We start from the raw sequence: 24053 nt of genomic DNA on the forward strand, positions 1-24053 counted from the left end.
GTTGAAGAGGAAACACGTATTCTTTCACAGTTTTCGGTAAAGCAGCCTCTGTTCAAAATATTCTAATAATTTTTTGAAAACCCTGTAACAAAATGGCGGCGTCCGTACCTTCCGAGGATCATATTCACTTTCATTGTATAGCACCAACAAAAAGCCTCTTGGTAAACAATTTATTTGTGGAGAATACTAGTCAATAATTTGAATGTATCTTTAAAAATTTCTTGGTGCTTGTAGATAAGATATAATATTACGAATCAGTGCTTGAATTTATTACAAAGGTTGGTTTAGATTTCAAAATAATTGATTACTTATGGGTCCCCCTAATACTTGCACGATCTGCTTATCCTTTTACGCTGATGTTCGCATCACCTACGCCTGAGGTTGCGCAACTGACAGTGAAAGTGTTAATGGACGTCTGGAGGCGCAGACGAAGGTCTCTGTCGTGCTGTCCGGACGAAATCGTGACGTAACAGAACTTTTCCGGTTCGTGACAGGTAAGGATACTCGTAGGACAGCACCGGCGAAATTTATGGTCTGTGCGGGTTTGGCACGCTTCTGACAGGATCCAAGAAAACGGAATCGTAACAGCGCTACTGTTCTACATACTGCTCGAGCGAAAGCAAATCATGGTCGCTGGCTAATTCGGGTCCGATGCCAGCAGCATCGACCGCTGGAAAAAAGGCAGTTGGCATCGGCTTTCGTTCTCGGTTCAACGAATTCTGCATGTTCTACTTCCTTTTTCTTGTCGCGCACCTCGAAAAAATGCTCCACGACGGAACTTCATGCGTCCTGATCGCAGCGATTTTTCGGGCGAATATTAACTACTCTAATCAATTTCTACCGTTCACTAATCGATTTAAAAGCTGGTGGTAATTGTATGTAATTTGAGAGATTTAGTATACAGGGTGCGGTCAAAGTTCCTCTAATTTTATTCTAAATTTTTGTTCTAACTTCTATTCTAAAAATATTTTTGTTCTGGAGATACCAAAAATGGCTTGATGATTGGATTACCTCGCACGAACCGAATTTCTTCGATCAGCCATAACTATAGTTTAAACGATCTCCCATTCTTGGTGGCGCTTTAAAGTGCCGATCTTCAGGTTTGAAAATATTCCGTTACACGCGATCGATATCTCTTCGCCTTAGAAAGTTAGGTAAAATTCGGAAGCTCGGTCGTTGGGTCCCCCGTGAACTGAATGAAAAAATCAAAAAAGCGTAGAATTGATACAGCGGGCATGTTTGCTTGCTCGGTTGAAGAGTTTCCTGCACAAAATGGTTCCCCTATGACAATGGAACGGCAGAGGCCAATATTCACGACAAACAAAGTTTTCGAAAACATATCCTCTAAAAATATAACTCATGCGATTTTTATTATTTTTGCTTTGAAAAAATCACACACGTGCTACAAACACCAACAAACGTGTGTGTAAAATCCGAATGTAAAAGATTCAACAGTTTTTCTGAAAATAATTCTTTTTTGTCGTAAGCGCATAAAATCCGGAGTCTGGATTTATCTATCGATGGAAAATACTTCGAACGAAATATTCCCTGTTCGAACGAAGGACTTCTATTTACCAGAAGAGAGAAATAAAAAAAAATGGCAGAAACTTATTGAAATACCTAATAGACAATTTGATAAGCTGCTTATCAAAGTAGGAGTTAAACGGGAACTTATTCACCTCAAAGTTTTTGCCAAGTTTAAAACAAAATAACACTCTCGGCGACTTCCGTAAATTTCCGAAACTTGGAAACTCCGAACATTGAGCTTTGGGCGATCCCGTATACTAGAAATGCATAAAATCCGCAGTATAGTTGCGTTCGGAGTTTCGAAACGTGTAGTAGGGACGGCGGTTGCTTCAAGTAATTCTAGACAAAGATGTTCGAGGACATTCTAAAATTTGTTAGTGATCCCTTAAAATCAATGCTAATATTAATGTCGTTAACATATAGACAGATTTTCTACGGTGTTCAGTTTTAATTAGACAAACCTGCACGAGCTAACGAAGTAAAATGACGAATATGAAAGATATGGTAGTTTACACTAGGTTTACGGAGCACTAAAAATCACTATTTTGCATTACATTATAAAAATAAGAAGAACGTGCTACCCATATTTTTAACAATATTTTTAAAATAATATGTACCCAAAGAAATAAATTTGCTAAATCATTTCTCATGCATCCTTAGAATCTTAATAATTTTAAATTAAAAATGTTAGTAAATCTAGTAAAACATAGTATATAGTAAACTTAGTGTTGAACAGGATTCAATGACCTTTTGTAATTTCTGAAAACTGAGATAACGAAGGAAATTCCGTATGAGATTTCGATCAGCTTGGAATTAATTGATGCTGTAGTTTAATACGCGTTGTTTTAGGAAAATAATTACGAAGTAGAATAAGTGTGATAATGTTAGACTTTCAACAATTAACGATAATTTTAGATTCCAAATAATGTTAACATTGTTGCGAATGCTTCGTTCCTAGAATTAAGAAGATCATACGCGCAAATGGTCGGAAATATTTCTCGTCGTTTATTTGCCTGTTAGCATGCAGGGAAAAAATCGCGCTCGCTTTTGGACCTTTCAAATAAAATTGAAAAAGATTTTCATTTTTACAACCGACCTCCACGACTGAGAATAAAATGAGAAAAGCTGCCACGTATTTCATGCAGCGAAAAATTCGTTATCGAACAAAAATTAAATATTCACGTTAATCTACACTACAGAAAAAACATGCAGCATCGATAAAAAAAAATATTTCAAGTTTTTATCTGACATAGCATGTGCTCAATTGTAACTCGAATATATCACTACGAATCTTTGTGCAAAATACAAATATTCAATTGCAACAAACTGGAGTGAAAATTGATTTTCTTTCTTAATTTATATAATAGGTAATGTAATAGTATTTTTAAATTCTTCTAATGTTTTCACCATTTTAAACTACACCTGTCCATTTGTGTCATATATGCATAATATCCGCAGTCCATATATCACACGCAATTAATCCGTAATAGCTGCACAGGTAGATAACAAGAAATTAATATAACGTAATAAATTATTAGCGACCACATTTAAAAAGCGTAATGCCGCGTGCCAGACTAATTAATCAAGGTTGCATAATACGAAGCAGAATTTTCCATTTCTGCTTTTTGAGGTCTCTGCTCCTTGTATCTATTGATCGTTAACTATATCTCAGCTGTCTTATCGCTTCATTTCAAAAGCGCAGCCGCTAGAGTGGAATGTTTACTCAAAACATGTTTAAGAGCCTTTCAACATTTTTTCATGAACTTTTCCTGCGTCGATACCGGTGTAATCGAGCTCGGAAAATTTATCGAATTCCCAGGGTAGATACGCGCAGATAGTAATATCATCGAGACTACTCTGTTCTTTGTTATAATTCGGACCGGAAACATTGCACGAGTTCGTATCAATCCGTTGCAGTAGTCGATCATGTTAATAAAACATCGGACCCGTTGTTCTACGAATTTCGCGCCGGCGCACAGTGACGCGAATGGCCATTCTAAGTGGAAAAAAATCGTAGATCGTTTCATGCTTCTTCAAACCGATTGAAATTTTCTGTTAGGTCATCAAATGTGTTTCAACATATGTAGAACCTTCGAAAATAATACTTATATTGAAGTACTTAGAAAACCTCTAAAAATTATTGTAAAGGACTTTATTAACGAACTTTGTGAACATTAATGTAAATATTTACTTATGCTGATATAGAATATCGTGCATAGGAGCTTAAAGATTCATATTTATTGCTCTGACATAATTTTCTTTAGAACAAATATAAACGTACGATTTCGCCGTATTACGGTTCGGAGTTTTTACGTATCGATACTTATATCGCTATTAACCCTTAAGTGCATAGGTAAACTAAATATTAGGAACATGAATGCATACATGGGGTCCATTGAGGACCCCACTTACCTAATTCCTTGCTAAATTTGATTACAGCAACGATTTATTTCTGTAAACACATTAAACATAACCTAAATATTGACAGAAGCAAATAGCTGAACTCTCAGTTCACAAATGGCGCGGCTAAAAATGTTAACACAAAATCCAACACTGGGGTCATTTGCGGACCCCACTCATGCATTTAAGGGTTAAATGAATTATTATGGGTACAATTAGTAAACATTCCGAAAGAAGAATATATGAATGTTATATCTATTTTCTGGTATGAACTTTCTCCACCTAAAATGGCCATTCGCGGCACTGTGCGGCGGGGAACGGAACGGGGACATTTTGTCGTTGATAATATTGTCGGTGCGTCGAATACGGATGTCAAAGACGCCATATATCAGCGTGAGAAACGTACATTCCGTTACTACGTGAAATGTAAAATATCCGTGTCACGTTCATTCGAAATCTCTCATAGCTTTCCCCGCGCGCACGTTTCCTCTTTCATCGCCACACTTCGCTTTACGTTTTCGCAAGTTAAGGGGCTATTCCAGTTTCATCCTTTAACGGGGGTATTCTCCTTTCGAATGTCCATTTTTTCAACAATTTTCTCGAATTGCTACAGCAGAACCCCTACAATCAAGTTATGACGTGAATGTTCGAGGGGCGGAATTATCAGCGGTATTATCACTGCATATTAACCCTTTATTTACTGAATTTCTTAACAGTTTTTAAATTTGTGCTGACTTTTTTTTATACTTAATTTAGGGGCAAGTAAACACCCTGTAGCACAATTTTCATTATAAGTCATCGACAAGGTTATTGATTACATGGAAAGTAATTTGAAATGTGAAATATTATATAATTTTATAATATGGACTCATGAAGTTCATAACCTATTCAAATTTTGCATTACATGTAATTAGTAATAATAACTAGAAATACTAAAATGCAAAACAGGTAAGTATTTTATATTTGCAAACACATGGATGATTTTTAATCTCCTAGAATGCATCCTAGCGTCCATCTTGTATACTTGTCTCTAGCAAGCTTCCAAAGAGGAATAAGCTTGTGCTGCCATCCAGAAGTTAAAGTACGAACTTCATAGAAGTGGACTTCATGGTCCCAATGGGTCTCAAACACTTATAAGTCCCGCCAGTAAATAAAGGGTTAAACTGCAGTTCATGATACTTCGCAATCTGCTTGATCAACTAGATTAAAATTTTATTGGCTTCTTGAGCCACTATAGCTCGAACTATAATTAACTTCTAGAACTTTCTCTTTTATGTCTTTCAAACTCGCAAAAGTTAGAAAAACATGGAAAAATCGACAATTAAACTTCATAATGCCGCCATCGTTTTAATTATCGACTTTTTTCTTTGGCTGTTGTTCTCGCTATACCCAAACTCACCTCAATTAAGAATCTGCTGTGTTGTTTTTTCTTTATTTTAGATAAACAGAGTGACATCTGCCGCTTATTATGTACAATTTTTATTCTCCAATTTAGAAAATCATGAATATCATTTAAGTGTGTATAAATGTAACCAGATATTTTGTTTCCAAACAGCTTTACAGTTTATTTTCAAAAGGTTCTTCAGGTACGTAGAATTTTTCAAGTTTTTATTTGGAAGTTGGTGTAATCCCAGTGTAAATTATTTAACTTTTTAACAATTATGTTTTGCACGGAATGACTATGACAGATGTTACACGTCAGAGCAACAGGGGCTTAAACGTCGAACAGGTTGACACGATTAACGCTGACACGTTGCCCAATAAATAAATGAATAGCTGCAACTGAAAAATGTTCCCTTACATTTTTTTTTTATAAACTCGTACTTTTCAATTAGTTATTTTTCACGATGTAGATGTAACAAGAGACTTCAAAGATTTACTTAATATTTTTTTCATTACTATTTCTCATTATACGTGAATCTTATAATTTAAAAAAATTTTTGAAAATTAAGCTGTTCATAGTGCTACGATAAATCAATTTCATCTTAAATCATAAGAATTCATTTCTACATATCCTTTTGAGCAATAAATTATTATATGCAGTATATTATAATTCAATCTTCACGTTTATTTATTTTTTTCCACAAAAAAGCATTGGTCCAAAAATTTTTTGGTACCATTTATACGCTTTCCTGTGCACAATTAAAAGTAATAAATTGTTTATTTCATTGCTTGGGTCTTAATGGGTCTGTGTATACCAAGAAAGTAATTCCCATATTATCAATCAGTTCTCTTAAAAAAATTTATAAAAATCGCTCGCTTTTTACGTGTTATGCAAAACTGTTCCCTTAATTGATTCGTCAAATTTCGCGAGGGAAGGTTTTGTAACTTTTTCCCGATGTAATGGATCGTTGATGGAATGGAGAATGTTTGCCATTTTCTAGCTTTCGAGTTCCTTTTGTTTTTCGTATTTCCTATGCATTCTTCTGTCGCCATTCGCGCCGCGCTATGAAAAGAGGTGCGATGATGTCGTAACTGTGACGCCCTATCCCGGGATTTTGCACTTGCCACGGGGAACCGTAGGAAAAAAAATGACGGGCTCTTCGAGGTTGTCGACCTTCGTCACCCTCTTATGGTTCTTTCTCGTCTCCCCGGACATATTTTATCTTCGACGTCCTCGGGGATGATATCGGAACTTGCCGCCCCCCCCCCCGTTTGATTGATGGCGTCTTATTGTACACGTTCCCGAACTTACAATAAATGACCCACTTTCCTTAGTTTCATTGGTATTTATTATAATGGCCGGGAGATGTCCGAAGCCATTTTTCAGATGACCCGCGTGTCGTCGCCTTCGATATATTAAGATAACACCTCGCGTGTCGAACTGTAGCTCCGCCATTAATATCCGGCGCAATCGAGGCGATTTACTGAACCCCTTATCCACTGGATTATGTAATCCTAATTTCTTGTCACTATCATTTAGGACGGAGATAATTCCAAGTGTGCCAAAATGCAACACAGATTAAATATAAATATGTTTTAAATGATAGGTCAGTATCTTCTATTAAATTTAATCACGTGTAACCCCCAATTGGTATGATGACATCTTAGCAAATATAATCCAGACGCAATAGTTAATTAATTGCGTATGAACCGGCGCAATCGAGGCGATTTACTGAACCCCTTATCCACTGGATTATGTAATCCTAATTTCTTGTCACTATCATTTAGGACGGAGATAATTCCAAGTGTGCCAAAACGCAACACAGGTTAGATATAAATATTTAAGAAAGTAAAATATTATAAATATAAATTAAATTATAATTATAAATTACAGATTGAATATAAATATTTTTTAAATGATCGGTCAGTATCTTCTATTAAATTTAATCGCGTGTGAACCCCCAATTGGTATGATGACATGTTAGCAAATATAATCCAGACGCAATAGTAGTTTAATTAATACTCAGAATTTGAAAGGAAATTAATATTTGAAATTAGTGCATGGAGCTACATGTTATGCTGAAAAAGGGCAGGAAACTTTCTAATTGTCTTACAATCACAGAATCAATAATTCAAAACGTTATGGGTCATCGCAGACCCAACGATAGCAATTAAGGGTTAAATTAAGTTTGATGTGTGTACAGTGGATCTAAAAAGTATTTGAATACTAAATTTTCGATTTTTGGAAAATGAAGACGCGTTTTTTCCCAAAAATACTAGATTGAAAAAAAAACCAGACGTCTCTGAAAACATTGCAAAATTTTTTCCGCGAACGAATTGATCGTAGAATTGAAGATTCATAACAAAAAGAGTTGTTTTAAAAGACGTCGTGGTTCCAAAAGATTAATGAAACATGAACTAGAAAGCCAATATTTACTACAGTGATTTCTATGTCGATGTACTGGCGTCGTATACCTGTTAAAAAATTATTATCTCTACTTTCTGCTGTAGATTTTTTAGTCTACAGAGAGAAGTATATCAGTTACAAAATATGTGGAAGTAAAAGTGATAATAAAGCACTTCAATTCCTTTCCATGCTGTAAGTTTTAAACAAAGAATTGTTTTCACCTAGCGGAAGTTCTACCAATACGATAAACAATAGCGTTATCTTAGTGAAACAAGTAAATAATCACTGTTTCTGTTATATAAACAGTAGCACCACTTCTGTTATATAAACAAACACTTCAGTTTATAGATAATTTGTAGTGGTTACAACCGTAAAATACCAGATTGAAGTAAACATTTCAGATTTTTAATTGAAGAAATTGTTATCTCTCAATCCATTCCATTTGATAAGATTACGATTACTTTTCTCGTTCACGTTTCTCCAATAATTTACTTCACTCCTGTACATTTACTTTTATCGGAAAAATCGCTATTTGGTAATTATTTACAAAATGGTTCTGTTTTCCGGTTTTAGTTAAATTTAAATATAGATCTCGACTTTTTAAGTAACTTTTTTCTATACGTATAATAGGCGGTCTCTTTTAGTTTTTTAGATATAAAAAAGATATCTAGATATTTTAGATATTTCTATAATTCTTTACGAAGGCTTAGTTAATAATCGCACGTTTCGAATTTTCACTCAAAATTAGGCTTTAATACTGAACTACAGTTATATATGCTAATACTGAAATACAGTGACTCCCACTAATATTCGGACGTTCTTAAAAATCGCATAACTTTGCGTAACATGAGAAAAATCGCTACATAACATAAAAAATTGCAAAATACAACTCTTAGTACTTTCTTTGCAATCTCGACCAATTACAATTTTCGCAAACAAATTTTTTCACTTTATGTAGCAAACCAATTATGCTAACTTCTTAAAAAAAAATCCAAGTCGTATGGTCCAATATTAACCCTTTCCCAGTGGTGACTCTCAAGCGCTACTAAAAATGGTTGTGGCATTATTTCAAAGAAATTGCAAAAAATATTGCAAAATATTTGTTACATTACAAAATTTGTATTCGATGGATTACTAAACATTTAAATATTATACGTGGAAATCGGATCAGTTTCGTGTGAATAAAATGAAAATATTCTAAGACGGAAGAAAAATTTAGTTTTAGAATTAACACTAGAACTACCGATCCGGTCAAAATGACTCCTAATTTGAGCTTTCACTATTACTGAAACTACAAAAATGTTCTCATCAAAAATTTCTGAATGAACTTTAAGTTTTTCAAAAATTTAATTTTAAATTAAAAATGAGGTTTAAGTAGATATATTCTTGTCATTATCATAAAGCAATATACATCAGTTGTATTTGTTACTCGGTAGTTCCAATGTCGATGAGGTTCAAGTAGATATATTCTTGTCATTATTACAAAGCAATATACATCAGTTGTATTTGTTACTCGGTAGTTCCAGTGTCGATGAGGTTCAAGTAGATATATTCTGGTCATTATTACAAAGCAATATACATCAGTTGTATTTGTTACTCGGTAGTTCCAGTGTCGATGAGGTTCAAGTAGATATATTCTTGTCATTATTACAAAGCAATATACATCAGTTGAATTTGTTACTCGGTAGTTCCAGTGTTAAAATAGCGCCGAGTGCAAATAGTTAACAAAGTTGTACGATTTTTAAAAGCGTTCGAATATTAGTGGTAGTCACTGTAGCTAGTGAATACGGTGGCTCCGTACAACAAAATGTCGTTATGAAAACTTCTAACTGCGACGCAGTCGTGCTTGCATAAACAAATAAATCGGCACGCTGGTCGAGAGGGGGTCAACCGCTGTTAGATAAGTCGGACACACGCTGCGGGAGACACTCCAAGGGGTTCAACGATAAAATAAATCACCGGGCATCCATTTTGTGGCGTGGTCGCTCTTCCAGAGCGAGGAGACCACCCCCGGATCATTCGGAGGTTATTTCGGTCAGAGGAAACCGTTCTCCGGTGGAGTCATGAATTTTTTTCAGAGGGTGCTTGTTTCTCCTGTTATCATCCGGCCGTTCAACTACCTTCGCCCACCGAGATTCCTAAATAAAACGTCTGGCGGGGAATTACATCATGCGAAAATCTTTTGTTCTGCCGAGAAACATGTTGTGAATTAAATCCGGATAAATCAGCAATTATAATAATTAGACGATGAATCTTGTGCGCTTACAAAAACGATAAAAGCATTTAAAGAGTTTACTAATACCTTTGCATTAATCTCAGCTCACGACAATAATTACTTCACTGAGAACTTATTAATTAACACGTTGAATGCCACGTCACCCATATGTCGGAATTATTTGTGCAGGTTTCAAAATGAATTTTCACGTTGATATATTCATCGTACCAAATTTTATTAGGATCTATAAAATGCTAAAAAGTTGGAGGACTACTCAATATCATACATTAAAATATTTTCAATTTTTATTTCATTCAATAACTTACTTTGATTTTATGGAATTTTTGGGGTTTCTCGTTTGGCGATCAAAGTGTTAAAAATTATTAACTATTGCGTTACCTTCACATTAGTGTAAGGTTATATTATTGTAATACTATGTATGTAATACTGCAGAATAACCTCTTATCGGAGGTTATAACTGTACAATAAAAAAAAAACGATTAAAAAGAAAACAAAATATGAAATTTTTTAAAAATCGAAGAAAATTGAAAATATCGTTAGATCTGTCAAAGTTCTAAACTTTTTGCGGAAAGAAGTGACTCAATATTCTCCGGTATTCGAAGCTCGAGAAACATTTTTCGCGATTTCACATGAAGAAATGGCTTCGCGAATTCCTACGCTTGCATCCGCATCCTCAATACCAAATTTTTTTTTATTGTACAGTTGTAAGCTCCGATAAGCTCCATATCAAATAATTCGAAGTTCTACACGGAATTCTTTTCACGCGATGGTTTCCTGTAACGCGAGAATGTAATAAGGGCGGTGAAAAATGAAGACGGAAAATCCCAGGATAAAGTCGTTGTTGCAACGCTCCGGGCTCATTATCATACTGTCTGGGTTCATCAATTTTGTTCCTGTTTCCTCTGACGCGATAATGTTTCGAGGCGACCCTAAACTTGATTAAGGTTATTCTGTGAAATCGGCATCGCCCGCACGCTTCAAGGGAGACCGAATCTCCTGCGGAAAAAGCACCTCCGAAGTTCGTCCGATTGACCTAATCAACACTCCTCCACCCCCGGGGTTGTTTTATCAAGATCCTGGGGAAATAATTCAGCATAAACTGTTCTCGAGATTCGGTCTCGTAGCCGAAGATAGAATAATTCCTCCGTTCAAAGATTTAATTCCCTTCGCTGTGTCGCTACTGTTTCTGTTAGACGCAATTAGAATTTTCCTAATTGAATATACGTTACAATTGAATTATATTGCATTTTAATCGCGTGGTATTGGAATTGTATCATGGTTGCATTGTGTAATTCAGATCATTCAATTAACTTAATTGCTAATTACGCTAGTCATGAGTGTAATTGAATTATATTGTAATTGGAATCCAATATGCATTCGGAATACAATGGAATAGAATTAATCAGAACCAGGGTTTTAAGGTGTTATAATATCCGGTTTAAAACAGCTATTCATAATGTTAATGCTTTTTTACTTTGCTGCATCTTAACTCAAAACCGTGATGTAAATTATTTATGGAACGATAGTATTATAAAACAGGTCAGGTAAATAACGATCATTGTGAATGGGAAAAAGACATTTAAATTACAAAACCTTGTGCAAATCCTTAGCTATACTCTATTTCATAGAAATTAGAGTTAAGAAACATTCGATTAGAATTGACATAAAGGCTTCAGCTTTGTCAGATCTTTCAATTCAGTATGTTCTAAATCTTTAAACATCTAACCAAATTGAGTATTTTATTCTTTTATAGCAACAATATTACGTAATCTTGGCTATCTTTTTAAACTTTAAAACTGTATTAACCCTTGATAAATGTGACACTTATGTGAGTTCTGAGATTTTTAGTTTACTGTAAAATCATAAGATGTGTTATCTAGTTATATTTTTCTCATGCTATCTATTTCGTTCTGAACGTTTTTACAAGCGCTTGGATTGCCCTTATCGGTAGAAAATTTTTGTTAATTGCGTGGCGTGATTGGAAATTACGGAGCACAAAAAAGCACTCATGCGATAAATCGTGCCGCAAGATACAGAAGAGCGATTAGTTTAACAAATAAGTTTTGTTAACGTTAACTGTATATTTATAATTACTATGTGTCGTTCTATACAGTGAATTCTCCATTTATGTCAACAACACGTTGACATATGTGTCAACAATCAGGCCTGGCCAACTTCTACCCCGATGTCGCTTCGCGACTCCCACTACCAGTATACAGGTTCCCCCACTATCAACTCTTTCATAGTGCGCTTACGCGTGACTACGAACGTATGCGTGTACGTCATCAACAGTCGACAGGAGTTTGGTGGGGGGATCCAGAAGTAGGGAGAGGAGTGGCTCGCGAGCCGCAAGTTGGCCTGACCTACATTATCCACTGAATTCTACGAATGAAGTATCGAATCCCACGAAATATCGGATTCCATGATCCAGAAGAGTTCTACACGAACTTCCATGAAAAACGATCGGCGAACCAATCATAAAACGTGTACACTTCGACGAGACTTCGTTTAAGCAGCCACCAGGCTGATGCGCGGCGTCCATGGAAATTAACGAAGATGCAATTTCAAAGTTTCAGCGGCCATAGAGGGGGATATTTCATGCGCGTTCGAAACTACTCAGATTTCATTACGGAACTTCTATCTGTAGTCGAGTTAAAAGTTTTTCGACCGGGAAAGAAGCTCGAACGGAAAGAAAAACAGTAGCAGTGTACCGGGGAAACATAAAATATTTTATGGAGTGGCCGGGGGAATAATATTCCCAGGCCGTCGAAGGAAATTAATATTAACTAAACTATGCCTTCCCTCCCCCTCCCCCTGCCCCTCTGGGTATCGATTTTGCAGCTTGAATTTCAATTTCTCGGGGAGAAGATCTACCTTTTTACGCTAGAAAGATGATTCCCGTCATGGAGACCGAATTACCATAAAGGAGATTTACATTCGACTGTATAAAAATATATGTAAATAACATGGCGGCGGTTCCCGGGATAGATCAAACTATTTCGAAGCATCTTCGAAATGCAAAGAGTCGCATTTTTATACGCCAGCGGATTTACGAAAGAACATAATAAAACGAACCGCCAGGGGGTAGGTTTCTGAATAAAGGTGTGCAAGACGGATGAAATAATGCCGGAAACGAATCACTCAGCTCGTTGAAATCGCGGTGACGATAAAACAAACTGTCAAGCGCTCGAGAGGTCTCTGTTCCCGCGCTCGAGGGGACACGGAAAGGTATTTTCGGAAAAAAAAGAAAATCATTCGCCGGAAAGAAAATACAGTGGAACTCCATTTATCCAAACCTGTAGGGGAAACATGACGGTTCCGATAATAAGGGTGCGCTAATACTTCTTCCGCCATTTTCTGCTTGCCCGTGCGTATTTTGGGGGCGAATGGACAAAATGGTTTATTGGACATTTCAGTCATTTGGAAGTTTAATTTAAAATATTCAGAAGTTTTATCGTTTATAGACGAGAAGTAGTTTAAAAAATTATTAAAAAGAAGAAACACCTGTTGGATTTAAATTAACCTGAAAACGGAGCATCGTGTCCACAATTATTGGATTCTTTGTGCAAATTTGACACTAAACTTACCAAGCATTAACAATATCTGGTAAATATTATACAGGGTGTTTCACCTACCTCGAGCATCTAAAATATCTCGCTTGTTTTTTACGATAGAAAAAAATTGCAGAGGAAAATAGGCGAAAAAATTTGTTCAATGTTATATTTTTTTGAGATTTCTAGGTCATCGAAGTTTTGTTAAATGGAACGATATATTTTTATTATCGCCATGCATCACGGTACACCATCGTTTCAGAGAAGTCACGTTATCATTCACAATCGAATAAATCCCGATGAATTTCTGAAACGTACTGATTAGAGTCACCGAAAACGAGAAGAATTTGTATCAGTGTTTACAATTTATTGCGAGTGTGTTTACAGTCATTACTAAAACCTATGGGGATCATGTCATCGTTATTTCACTATTTACATCAAGTGTCCTACTTTTATGAATTTCTCGTACTCAATATCACGCGATGGTCATAATATTACAGGTCGCTGGATTCGTCTTGACCTCGGCTATCGTATAGCAATAATAAAAATGTATTATTCCATTTAACAAAAATTTCGATAACCTTGAAATCCCAAAAAATATAACCTTGAATTTTTGCCTATCATAATATTTGCCCCAACTAATGTTCTCCACTGACATGTTTTTCTATTATAAAAAACGAATTAGGTGAAACGCCCTGTCTATGCTTGGACAAGGAAATTTTCCATAAATGAATTTTTACAGTTTCAATAATTGTAAAATATAGAACCGGTAATTTGTTACCGTGGTAGGTTTAGTGTTATGTACGCTATCTCTTATGTAGGAACGTAAACAATTTTAGTGTTGCTGCTGGGAAACTGTAATGTACGCAATTAGTTACTTCAATATTACCAGCGTTTACGCTGCACTTCAGTTCGAGTAATGGAGCCGTCATCCCCGTAAAATTAGAGTTTCAAAGAAAGACGACCATCTAGAGTCTTCCGGTCGGAAGGATGTTTTCTCTCGCGCACTCTTTTGGCTGTATGGATATTGAGAAACCCATTAGCGAGACAATGCTCGACGTCTGGGCAGTCTGTCGTCCGTGGATTAAACAAAAAAAAAAAAAAATCTTCGTTAGCAGATAAGGCGATCCCTTTCATCAGAGCCATTCTGTTCCCGGTTGTAGCTCGCCTCGTTGAGCGGCCCGCTAAGACGCTCTGTAGGATTTCAATTACACGAACAGCCGCTGTTAACCATCTTGGCGCGTCCATTTCACAGTTTATAGTTCCAATCCTTGCGAATGGGTTTACGGTTCCGGGTTTACGCGCAGATTTACGCAACAACGATCGAGAAATCAATAATAGGCCCCGTATGGCCGTCTCACGTTCCTGCGTATAGTCGTCCATAAGTATCAGAACACCTTCCCTTACGAATTACAAGAGCGCCGAAATAATGAATATAATGAAAATGAGGCAAATCCATTTTTTATTTAAAAATGAGATATCACATAATTTGTATGTTTGTATTTTTTCCTTGTCAACAAAAAATGGACTTGCACCACTTTCAAAAGAAACGTTCCATTTATAAGCTCACTTTGCTGAGAAACAACTAACAATATATAAAACAATTAACAATATCTCTTGTGTCTTTAAATTAATGTAGACAATTTTTATTCTCCCTTTTGAAACAGTCCCACAAATAAGATGTAGGTAAGGGAAATATAGATGACTTAATTGTTGATAAGGTAACTCAGTATACAGGGTGTCGCAAAAATGTTGCATTTTCTTGAAAGGAGTAATTCCTGAGGTCGTTTGAAGGAACTTTTTCCTTTGAGAAAATGTTCTCCGTGGCTTTCTTGAAGAGTTATTAACAAAAAACTCGGACCAATCAGGGCGCGGCTACAGCGGACGGATTCCGGCTCGGCCAGTGCCGGAGTCCGTCTACCTTTGTCGCGCCCTGATTGGTCCGCGATTTTCGTTAATAACTTCTTAACGCAGCCGCGGAGAATATTTCCGCAAAGGAAAAAGTCGCTTCAACTGACCTCGGGAATTTCATGGAAGTGCAACATTTTTGGGACATCCTGTATAAACCGCCAATTATTATTATTATTCGACCACAAGAAGATGCAAAGTTTACGACCTACCCAAGAAATTCAGAAATTCTGACGCGTGGTGGGGGTAATTGCAGCCAACTTGCAGGAATCGGTCTGATCCCAAGAGAAGCGCGATTGAATTCAATGAAAAGGTTAATCAGGCTTTACGAAAATCTGATTGATTTCCCGACCTGTGGCCATAGGGCCCCGACAGCAATCTCCTTGACTATTACGTATGACATTTGCAAAGGTAGATGATGCAAAGCACCACAAGACCACAGATACCCTAAAGCCCACCATCGGGGAGATGGTGGCGAAAATGGACGAGGTGAAGCGAAGCTGCAGCTGGAGCGAGCATGCACTCTAACGAGTAGAATGATGTACAACAGGTGCCAAGAGCTAGAGGGGAGGGGGAGCAATTCGAAAGTCTCACCGGAATTTGTAATTTTGATCTCGTTTTTGAACAAATTGACCCCCGTGGGTGAATAGGGTCGTTCGATGGCCGGTGCATCATTTCGCAACTAACTCGAATTCCGTGTAACCGGAGTTCCTTAAACTTCGATCGAACTTCGATTAATTCAGCAGTCGTGGCCACGCCCATGATTTACAGGATAGCCACGGCGCACAGTGGTTTAAAACGCGAAATTTAGTGACATTTTGCCAGGAAATAAACTGTCTCATATTTACGTTGAATGCTTATTGCTTTCTAAATATCCATCAACCTTGAAAATGAAACAATTAATAAAATTTAATAAACGGCCAAAGTTGGAACTTTTGAAGACAGCCTTTCTCACGGGAAAAATTGCTTTTCTTCTTTGAGATCCCCTGACGGTCCTTTTCAATATTTTCCTGCCAATTTTTTTTTTTTTTAATGAAAGGTTTATCTTTAAGCTTTAAATTACCATCGTCGATTAAAAATTACTATCCATAATGTATTAAACATGTTACGCCAAATGCAATGTAGAAAATTTTCAAAATTCTTAAGACTTCGCAAGGAATATCTTCTGTATCACACGAGACCATAGAATTTTACAAAATGGAGTATCTTCAGCATACTTTCTTCCACACAATCATGCAAGAATTATTTCCAATCTCGTCCCATTTCACAAGTTATTATTGTTTAAAGTCGCCCGCGTCCGTGCGGCTACGCGCATAGGTCCTCGGACACCTCAGTATACTTTGACCATTAGTTCAGTATATCTTCTAAGACAGAAGAGGTCATGGAATTTTACAAAATGGGATATGTTCAGCACACTTTCTTCTATACAATCGTGCAAGAATTATTTCCAATCTTGTCCCATATCACAAGTTATTATTGTTTAACTTCGTCGGGACGCTTCGACGACTAAAAAACACTTTAGGCACTAAAGCAAATTTTATTTAAAGATCGATTTTTCAAAAATTTAGAGTTACAATATATTTACTGAGTTTTGTGTTGTAACAGACCTGGCCGCGCCAGGCCTGTTCCTAGCCGTACGCGCCCCGAACCCGAACCGCCCCGAACACGAACGACGGATACCGAGAACGACGGATACCATCCCCGCGACGCCGAACCAATTTTGGCGGGAACCGGAACCCGCCATGATGCGATACCGTCCGCGAATCGCACCGCACCGCACCCCTTCGCCTAGCGAGGAGAGAGAGAGACGAGCCGGAAAACGGTCTCTTTTGGATGTCCGACGCCGTCGTGAATAGACCGCTTTCGTTGAGATCCCTAGCCGCCGATACCGACCGCGCGATCCGTCAACGAAATCGTTCTCCGCGAAGTCGAGAGACCGAGAATCGATACGAGCCGCGCGAGTATTATTTTGCCCGCGGAATTATCGTCGAGGGGTTTTCCGCAGTGTCCTCGCGACCCGCGAACACCCGAACACGCCGCTGCGAGCAGGATTACCTGGAAGTGCCGACCCGAACGCCGAGCGATCGAGGACCGGAACCAGGGTAAGTAACCTTTTTCCCCGTCAACCCCGACATCTCCGCCTCCGCCCTACACCCTCGGAGAGCGAACCACCCGCGACCGGCGGAACGCCGGTCGTCCTGGGGCACGGGCTCTCCGTCCACCGAGGTTGCCCCTGGTCCGGATACGCCGCTGCGTACGGCCATGACCCCGCCGTGATACACCCTCGCGCGGGACCCGAATCGCGACCGCCGAAAACCGAGACGCGAACACCGGGACAGTGACGAATACTCGAGAAACAAGTGTAGTTAATCTCCCGTTCCCGACCGCCCGTATCCCGCCGTGACCCTCGCGTTATCCCGCCGCGAACCTTGGCACGGCGAGCCAAATCCGGCCGCGAGGAACCGCTGTACGAGATCCGCCGGGAAACGGACTCGTTACATGGCGCCCGAACAGGGACTTGTTTAACCACGTGGGACCGGCAGGATTACGCCCACGTAGAATTTTCGAGGTTAAATGTGCCGCAAAGTGAAGTGAAGTGAGACGCGCGTGCGCCACCCAGTGCCGTTCCGCCGCAACAGTGCCGGTACACGCGCGCCGCCTGCCGCCGCCGCGATGAAGCAGGACCGCTGACCGAATGGCGGACGGGCGCGAAAGTTTGAATCGCCGCACCGAAGAAACCCGAGTGGATGCCCCGAGGGACACCCACGATGAGCCACGCCAGCAGCACCGCCGACGGATCATCATCCCCCGAGACACCGGACCAACGGGGCCGACGATGGGCCGAATATGTTAACCGCCTGACAAGTGACCTGTACACGATGATGGAACCCGGCGTACAGACGAGGAAAATGTTGTCAGCCGCCGCCACGGCCGAGAGACCAGACCCGATTCGTAACGTTGACCGGATCCGGAAAACAGGATGTACCACCGACGGGAAAGACCCGCACGCGTTCCTGGAACGCGTGGAGAAGATCCAGGTGGCCTATGCGATTCCGGACGAGGACGTGCTCCGAGCCGCACCCGTGATGCTTCGCGGAAGAGCACAGGCGTGGTACCGTAATGAGCGGGAGGAGATCGCCACCTGGGACGAATTCAAGCGGGCCTTCCTCAGAGCCCATACGTCGTCGCAGACCCGGTACCAGCACGAGCGCGCCGCCCGCGAGCGACGGCAACGGAACGACGAGAAATTCGCGGAGTTCGTAACCGATATTACCACGCTCATGAGACGAGCACAAATCCCGCCGTCCGAACGACTCGAGCTGCTCCACGAAAATATGAGGACGAAATTCCGCTACCTCCTCCCCCGCGGATCCGTACCCGACGTGAAGACGCTCCGCGAGAGAGTCCAGGAGCTGGAGCGCGTCGAGGAGCAGGAGGGACGACCGCGCCGAACCTCGACCTACGCCGCCGAACCGGCCGCGACGACCGCGGACCGCGCCCCGCCGACGGAAGCATACGATGCCGATACGCATTGCTGGAGATGCAAACAGCGTGGGCATACCCGTTTCGAGTGCCGGAACGCGTACCGGAGATTTTGCTCGCGCTGCGGCCGCGACGGAGTGCTGACACGGGAGTGTCACCCGCCGGGAAACGGAGCACGGGCCCCGCCACCGAGGAACGAACGCCGGGCACGGCTAAACAACCTGTCGGAGAAAATCCGGTACACGCCGCGTCCCGTGCTACCGGTCCGAATCCTCGGTCGGAAATTCGACGCCATCCTCGACACGGGCTCGCAACTCTCCTGCGTCAACGAGGAAGTTCTTGCGTGGGCACACGAGCAAAGGAGACTCCCCTCGACGAGCACCGGCCTCGTGAATCTAGCCGACGGAACCGACATGCGCCCGACGGGCCGCATCCACCTGCCGTTCCGAGCCGGGAAATGGGAAGAAACGGCAGAATTCACCGTGCTGCCGAGGATGGGCACTCCGGTTCTCCTGGGCATACACGCCATCGCCGCCCTGCGCCTGGAAATTAAACCGCCCGCCGAAATCGCCGAAATCGCCGGACCGAGGAATATCACGCGTGATCGGCCCGGAGCTCGAACCGCACGCGTTCGCCTACCTTCACGACATTATTGTCGTCAGCCGGACCGTAGCCGACCACCGACGCCACCTCCACGACGTTTTCCGGCGCCTGCGTGCGGCCGGACTGAAACTGATTCTGTGTCGACAGCCTCCGGTATTTAGGCCATATCGTCGACCAGCAGGGCATCCGGACCGACCCGCAGAAAACCGCGGCCATTGCCCAGATCCCGACGCCGAAGACGATCAAGGTCATCCGCAGATTTCATGGGATGGCCTCATGGTACCGGCGATTCGACCCGAACTTCGCCGAGGTCATCGAGCCGCTGACACGCCTGACCCGGAAGAACGCCAAATGGCACTGGACCTCCGCTGAGGAAACGGCGTTCCAGACGATGAAGGAGCGCCTCGTAGCCGCCCCGGTGCTGGCATGCCCGGATTTCGAACGGCCGTACACCCTCCAGACCGATGCCAGCGACTACGGGCTGGGAGTCGTACTCGCGCAGGGCCCCGAGGACGACGAAAGGGTGATCGCCTACGCCAGCCACACGATGAGCGAGACCGAGCGCAAGTACAGCGCCACCGAAAAGGAGTGTCTCGCCGTGGTCTGGGGCATCAGGAAGATGCGACCGTACCTGGAAGGGTACCATTTCACCGTCGTTACTGACCACCAAGCCCTCAAATGGCTCCGCCAGCTCGACAGCCCGACCGGTCGTCTGGCGAGATGGGCCTTAGAGCTGCAACAGTACGACTTTGATGTCCGGTACCGCCCCGGAAAACATAACCACGTGGCGGATACGCTGTCCCGAATCCCGCCGCCGAGCGGCGTGAACCTGCTCCGACCGAAACAGCGCATCGACACGTGGTACCAGAAGAAGCTAGCCGCCGCCCAGACCGATCCAGCCGCCGAACCAGAATTCCAGATGCGAGAGGGACGCCTCTAGAAACGCATCCCGCACCAGCTCGATTACAACGAGCCCGAGCCGAGCACAGCGTGGAAGCTGTGCGTACCGAGAGAAGACCGCCCGGCTACCCTGGCCAAGTACCACGACGACCCCACGACAGGCCACCTGGGGGTCGCCAAAACAATCGTACGCCTGGCGCAACCTCGCAGAGCACCCTCCGGGGGAAAGCACCGAGCGCGAGCGCCGACTTTCTCCCGCGGGAAGCCCCCAGCCGCCCGCACCCGCCCCCGCTGCCAACCGAGCTCCCAGACGAAGAGGCCGTCCCCGAAAACTAATTGCCCCCGTTCACTTTTGCGACAGGGGGAAAATCCAGCAGCCAAGAAGCCGAGCGCGGAGATAACGAGGCCAGGCTGACCCACTGGTCGGACCCGCTCCCGCCGGAGGCCCTAGGAAGACCCGTAGAGCCGGCCACCCCCGGGCCGTAGTTCAGCATCGCCGCACCGGTCTGGGCAGTGACCGAGCCGCCACCGCCGCAGCCGACCCCGCGCCCGGTACCAGCCTCGAGAAGTCGACCGACGGCAGCGGTCCGGATGGCAGCCGCCCCGACCCCCGCCACCAGGACAACCGGGACGCAAACAGAGGACGCTCCGCCGACCGCGACGTCCGCCGCAGCCGAACCGGCCCGGACCCGGCCGATCCCGACGCCGACCCCGGGGCCGACCACACGACGCCGTCGGTCGAGACCGCCGAGGGCAGACGGCGGGGAGAGCCCCCCTAACGGAGGGCGCGCAATCAGCGACGCCGAGCGCCGCTCTCAGCGGTGGGATCCCATCCCGTTCAACGGACCTCCCCCGATCTACCCCAGCGTATGGTTTCGCCTGCCGACGGGCCGGCAAGCGGAGGTGCCGCTGAGGCTAGTAGTCAAGCGGCGCGCCTACGTTTTGGTGCCACCGGGGAACGAACGATGGCGCCTGGTGTTTGGGAGAGATGGCAACCTCCTTCGGTGTTTCCGCCGCGCGCCCGCCCCGAGGACACCCTACGACCCGACCCCAGCACGCCGGCACCTCCAGCAGGGACGCAATCGCGCAAGTGATCAGTGAGGTGCGCGAGGACGTGGCCCCACGAGGCACCCGCGACGCCACCCCGGCGGGGGTGAACGGACGCCATGACATAGGTTAGGATAGGTTAAGTAGTGTTAAGTGTAGGTTAAGTGTACAGCAGAACGTAGGCTAAGTAGGTTAAGTGTACAGCGTCGTAGGCTAAGTAGGCTAAACGCGCGTGCGAGTAAATTAAGTTAGGATTAAGTTCGGTTAAGTTTAGCAAGTAAGACCCCGACGACGCGGAAGAAATCCGCCGGTACCCGAGAACGCCTCCCGCGATCCCCGCGTCGCCGAACCGATCTTGGCGGGAACCGGAACACGCCATGATGCAAAACCGTCGCACCGGATGCGTGACGCCACCGGAAAAACCGTCCGCGAATCGCACCGCACCGCACCGCACCCCCTCGCCAAGCGAGGAGAGAGAGACGAGTCGGAAAACGGTCTCTTTTGGATGTCCGACGCCGTCGTGAATAGAACGCTTTCGTTGAGATCCCTAGCCGCCGATACCGACCGCGCGATCCGTCAACGAAACCGTTCTCCGCGAAGTCGAGAGACCGAGAATCGATACGAGCCGCGCGAGTATTATTTTGCCCGCGGAATTATCGTCGAGGAGTTTTCCGCAGTGTCCTCGCGGCCCGCGAACACCCGAACACGCCGCTGCGTGCAGGATTACCTGAAAGTGCCGACCCGAACGCCGAGCGATCGAGGACCGGAACCAGGGATTACTTGTTAATATTCTATACCTTAAATATCACTTCGAATGTGTTTAATAGTTTAGAAGCTATACCAAAATGTCACTAAATTTCGCGTTTTAGACCACTGTGCGGCGGACAGCAGTCAACGAGTTCGTTTCACTTGATCCGGGCGAAAGTTAAGGATCAAGCTTATGGTTTAATGATTTCCGCTATTCCACGGGATATGGAATACTGTGCGGTCCCTCTCGAGTTGTAGCGCGGCTTCGTTTCGCTTTGACTTCCGGCTGTTCGGTTTGCGGCGAGTCGCGCCGGGACGGAAAGTTTGTTAATCTGTGTCTTGTCCCCAGACGGAGAGGATTGTACTCCAATTATAATGCGTTTCCTAATAGTTGGGCTCATCGAATCGACGATTATCCGGCGGATCGTTTGGCAGTTGTTACAACCGAACGAAACCACGACGAAGCGAGTTTTGGCTCATCTGCACAGTTTGTTTACTTTGCTCCCGTGCACTTTCATCGATTAGTTCTCGAAACGAAGTTGACGTAACTTCGTGCTGCGATGCGATAATAAACTGAATGTGCCACAGCGTCCTTTCTTTCAGTATATTATCATCCAATATCGTATAATTTCAGAAGCTCAATTTTGCTGCTTCGACTTTTATTAAATTGTAACTTATTCTCAACTTCCAGCTTTCTTGAATCTATGTTCGCCGGGAGTTGAAACTTCGGGGGCCAGCTCAAGAACTAATTTGTTTTTGATCTAATCTTACCAATTAACTCTGTAATTTCATTACAGATAATTGCGTTACGTACGGCGTGAATGTTCGAAGCTTTTTCGACGAATGACAAGACTAATGCGATTAATTGTTGGCAAATATCTCGGGCAAAATGTTTTGGAAAGGACGGACGCAGTACGGTGCGTATTATAACCTCAAAAATTCCATAAAATCAAAGTAAGTTACTTGATGAAATAAAAATTGAAAAAAATTGAATGTATGATATCGAGTGGCCCCCCAGGACGAATATAAAATGTTGCTTTATTTCCAGCCAATTATCTATCGAGAAAGAAATCGCAAATATCAATGAGGTACGGTTTAATGCAAACAATAATTGGCTCTTTGGAGCCATTGAAGGCAATGTTTGATATCTTCTATGATTCCGCAATTCCACCCCGCGAGTTGTTTGCGCGTGTTGCTTAGCATAATCCCGACTGGCATACTTCTGCTAACTTCAATCAGTGAATGAAACCGTTGATGGAATAATCCTCTAAATGGTGTCGCGCGTTAACCATTCATACGGAAATGCTTTTAACAGTTCGGCCCAGCGCGGTCGTTCCCTTTGACGAGCGGGTTACAATCGGGTTGCAAATCAGTTTATCGAGATTTTAACGAATTTCTACCTCGTTCGAGTAGTGCTGCATCATATTAAATAGTTTATGATTCCCGCGTTTAAGCAGATTACGTCGGCCGTGAATGGTGCTTTGGTCGCTCGGTTTGCACAAAATTACGCAAACAACCTTTAACTGTAACCTGACAAACAACGCGACCAGAATTCGAAAACCCACAGAAACGCAATAAACAAATTTCTCTGTTACCAAGCGGGTGGATACACGATAAAATGTCATACCGAATTCCAGCAACAAAGCGAAGTAGAATTTAAAAAATGCACAGGATAAATATGTGACTTCGAAGTTAGAGTTACAGGGGGACGAAACTAAAAAAACGTTCTCTACGGACAGCGAGACCGTAATAAATTTGGAAATGTGTCCCCGGAGAGACACATTTTTTCAAATCAATTTCACTTTCGAAATTCTCCGGTGCCAGTGTAATTTCACGCAGTGCAGCCTCCTGTCATTCACTG

The 24053-nt window shown here is 42.7% G+C and overlaps 1 protein-coding gene across 1 annotated transcript in view; it reads right to left on the bottom strand.

The window, feature by feature from the left end:
* The window catches only part of LOC143361329 (trehalase), an 80337-nt gene that overhangs the window by 33964 nt on the left and 22320 nt on the right, over nucleotides 1–24053 (bottom strand). The gene's annotated exons all lie outside the window — the stretch shown is intronic.

Source organism: Halictus rubicundus, chromosome 1 (assembly GCF_050948215.1).
Source record: "Halictus rubicundus isolate RS-2024b chromosome 1, iyHalRubi1_principal, whole genome shotgun sequence".
NCBI lineage: Eukaryota > Metazoa > Arthropoda > Insecta > Hymenoptera > Halictidae > Halictus > Halictus rubicundus.